We start from the raw sequence: 4,425 nt of genomic DNA on the forward strand, positions 1-4,425 counted from the left end.
AAATGAGCATTTGGGTGATTTCCCGTTCCTCTCGGAATGGGGGCGCCAATTGGCGAGAACACGCTGCTGCTCACATTGTAGCACGCGTGCAGCCCAGAACATCTAAGGGCATCACGGACCTGTTATCGCTCATTCTCACCTTGCTAAACACAAGTTGTCCCGCTAAGCAGGGCAAACGTGGCCGACGACCGCCCGTGAAGGGGCCGCCGGCCTTGACGTCAGGTGCGCCCGGAGGTGCACTGCTGACAGCGTTCTAGTTAGCTTGTTTGAGTCGCGTTCGTTATCGGAATTAACCAGACAAATCATTCCACGAACTAAGAACGGCCATGCACCACTACCCTTAAATTTGAGAAAGAGCTCTCAATCTGTCTTACCTCGATAAGTTCGGACCTGGTAAATTTTCCCGTGTTGAGTCAAATTAAGCCGCAAGCTCCACTTCGTTTTTTTTTTAAACAATTGCAGGTTTTATTGTTCATAAACATTATGTTCTAAAAACAATAGCGTAAACCCACGCTCTTGACGAACGACGTCGCCCGCCAGGGATTTGTCGTGCGTCATTATGAACCCTTTCGGATGTCCCTACCCAATCTCTTTATTAAATTGCTCTTTCCTTTACCCGCATATTGAAAGCGTACGCTAACTGAGTCCGCATGACTCGCTCGTATTTTAACACTTTAGGCTCTCAAGCTAGCTCGCAATCTAGCGATCGGACCATTCCGCCTCGCTGGCGGAAGCCTCCTCCGCAGCTGTCCATCGCCGACCTGCAGCTCGACGTCTTCTTTCATTCTCTCGTCTATTCCGCCGAGACCGGATTAGATCCGCCTCCGTAGGCGCGGTCCGACGACGGCGCGTTGTCGAAGGGCCCTCCCGTTGGACCCGCGCTCTCCACATTCGCTGCATAAACAGTCGCCTCTCATGGCGAACTCTGATCGTCTCAGGGGAAGCTGGTTCTCCCCTGCTCCGCCGAGGGATTGGAGGAGGAGCTAGGCCCTCGCGCTCCGCCTCTACTGCCGCCCGCAGTACCTCGTCATCCCGAGCGGCCAGTGCTGCTGCGACGTCCGCAGCCAGTCGCACACGCGCCCGATCCTCCGCCCTGCCGCGAAGCCGTCTGTTGCGGGCAGACCGTTGACGCGCTGCTCGCGTTTCATTTACCCGTCTCGTGATGTCTTCTACGAAGACGTCTTCCACTTCCTCGCCGAAGAGTGCGGCCACACTTTCGAGGACCACTTCCTCGTCCTCGGCGAAAGCCGCTTCCGCTCGACCGCTGGCGAGGGCCTCCTCATCGCGCCACAGCTGTTGCAGCACGGTGGTGATGTTTTTCGCTGCCCTTTGAATGCGGTCCCACCACTCCGCACTCTCCAGCAGCTTCTCGGCCATGTTGCTGAGCTGGACCGATTCGGATGTCCCCCAGCCCAACAGCTCACGTCGGATCTCCTCGAACACGGGGCACTCGAACAAGACGTGGGCCACCGACTCCACCGACCCTACGCACCGTGGACACTCCGGGGACGAAGCGAAGCCGCAGACATGCAGGTACTCTCGGAAAAATCCATGTCCGGAAAGCACCTGCGAAAGGTGGAAGTCCACCTTCCCGTGCTTACGTCCCGTCCACCGGTGCAGGTCGGGAATCAGGCTGTGTGCCCACGTCTGATAGCGGCTGGCCGATGGTGTTGCCGCCGCACGGTCCCACGCGTTCTGCCACTCTATCATCGTGGCCGCTCGCTCCATTGCTCGAGCCTCCTTCCTGCTGATGCCAGGTTCAGCCGACAGCCTGCTGTGGCACCTTGCGTCCTCTTGGATAATTAGACGGTAGGGTACAAGACCGGCCATCACCACCGACACCTCATAGGACACCGAGCGAAACGAGCTCGACACCCCGCGTGCCAGCGGCTTCTGCACCTGGGCCAGTCGTCTGCGGCACCACTGCATATCGGTCGCCTTAGCCCAGATGGGCGAGGCGTACCGAATGACAGACTCCGCAACTCCTGCCAGCAATCGCCGCTTGGCCACCTGCGGGCCGCTGTGGTTTCGCATCACCGAGGTGACAACCGCCACCGCACGGAGGGCCTTGTCCGCGGCCGCTTCCACGTGCGGTTTCCACGATAGCTTCTCATGAAGCTGGACCCCCAGATAGCGCATCGATCTCCCAGTGGTGCAGGTCACTTCACCGACGCGTACCGGAACCTCCAGTCGTCCTCGTCTCAGACTCGAAATGAGTACCGCCTCGGTCTTGTGGGGGGCGAGACTGAGATGACGTGCCTCAAGCCACCCCATCACCGCCTCAATCGCTGTCTCGGCAACCGTCGCCGACTCCTCCGGTGTGCGGCCCTCGGCCAGGATGGCGATGTCGTCAGCAAAACCGACGATGGTGGCCCCTTCAGGGAGCTGGATTCGCAGAACGCCGTCGTACATGACGTTCCACAGAGTCGGGCCAAGGATTGACCCCTGTGGAACGCCTGCCGTTACCCGACGTGACACCGGGCCGTCATGGGTGTCGTACACCAGCTCCCTGTCGGTAAAGTAGTCGCGGAGAAGGAGTTGCAGCTGCGCTGGGACCCCTTTCTCGCGCAGGGCCATCGCAATCGCCTGCCAGCTGGCAGTGTTGAAGGCGTTCTTAACATCCAACGCCACGACCAGCAGGCAGCGCCTGTCCCGCTGGTTCGTCCTGCCGAAGGACATCGCGCGCTCGCCTGCCTCCACCACCAGCTGGATCGCCTGCAGGGTGCTTCGCTGTCTCCGGAATCCGAACTGGTTCTCCGCTAGCTGAGGCGACTCCGGATCCTCGAGGTGCTCATTAAGCCTGTCGAGTGCCGTCCGCTCGAACACCTTCGCTGGGTTGTCTATCAGGCAGATCGGGCGACAGGACGACGCTTCGCCCGGTGGCTTACCTGGTTTAGGCAACAGCACCAGCTTTTGCCTCTTCCACTCGCGTGGAATGACGCCCGTGTCCAGGCAGCTCTGGAAGACCCCGACGAAGGACTCTGGATGCTTGCGGATGGCAACCGTCACCGCAGCATTTGGCACTCCATCCAGGCCAGGCGCTTTCCGCGGATGCAGCTCGCTCGCTATCGCCTGGAGCTCCGCGCAGCTGATCGGACGGACCGGAGTGTCCCCTTCCGAAGGCGCGACGTCCGGCCACTCGACCGGGGGATGCTCCGGAAACAGCTCCTCGACGATCCGCTGCAACACCGCTGGATCGCGTTCACGCGCCGTCCAGCTGCCCCGAAACCGCAGAAGGACCTGCCGGAACCACTGTCCCGTCTCGTCCGCGGCTAGGGCCTGCAGCCACTCATCGAACTGGCGCTGCTTGCTGGCCTTAATTGCCGTCCTTAAGGCAGCACGCGCCTCCTGGTGCTCCTGCGATGCCAACTCGACAGATGTCTCGTCCAAGGCCGTGCTCTGCCTTTCCCGGGCCAACCGGCAGCGCTCGGTCAGCTCCTCAATGGCCGGAGTCCACCAGTACACATTCGCGCTCTTTCTCTGCTGAGAGTGGCCGATCCTTGCCATGGTGGCATCGCAGGCCTCTGCGAGCACCATCCCCAGGCTTGCCGCATCGGTCACCCGATCGGCAAAACGGGTCGCCTCGAGTGCCATTTCGAAAGTACGGGGGCAAAACTGGCGAGTTCGCCAGCGAACACCCGCCTCCCGTACTCCGACGCCTTCCAGCCGCTGGATGCCCCGTCCGGGCCGCTGGCCAGCACGAGGCTGTTGCCCGACCGCAAACCGGATATAGCGGTGGTCGCTATAAGAGTAGCGGTCTAGCGTCCTCCAGGAGCTGATGACCTCCGCTACTCCATCCGGTCGGCAGAGCGATGGGCTCGCGAATGCGACGTCCACCCTGCTGGGCCGGGCCACACCGTTTCCCAGGAAAGTCGGCTCCGTTCCGCGGTTGAGCACCTCCAACCCGATGCTCGTTGCCGTCTGGAGGAGCGCCTCACCCTTAAGGTTGGCACGCTCGCTCCCCCAGGCCCCGTGCCACGCGTTGAAGTCACCGGCCAGGACGACGTGGGGGTGACCTCTCGCCAGAACCTCCAGCCGGTCCATCTGCCGCTCGAAGTCCGGGAGCCCGACAGATGGCGGAATGTAGCAGCAGATAAAGACTATACCTGCTACATCTGCTGCCACTATGCCTGGATGCTGTACACTCCTCACCCGCTGGATGGGGAACCGTTGGCCGCTGGTGACAATCGCGGCCTTGAGTTGCTCATCAGACGCCCAATTGCCGTTGTTGGCCGGCACTGCGTATAGCTCCGTCACGAGCATAACGTCTGCTCCTTCCTCCCTCATACGCTGGAGCGCAAGATCTTGGGCGCTCCTGCTCTTGCCGATGTTGATTTGGAGCACCTCAATCATCGTCGGGCCGTATTTTTGCACAGGGCGGAGGCAATCGGGTGCGGGCCGCCACACTTTAGACATCGGACTTGG

Source organism: Anopheles moucheti, assembly GCF_943734755.1.
Source record: "Anopheles moucheti chromosome X unlocalized genomic scaffold, idAnoMoucSN_F20_07 X_unloc_2, whole genome shotgun sequence".
NCBI lineage: Eukaryota > Metazoa > Arthropoda > Insecta > Diptera > Culicidae > Anopheles > Anopheles moucheti.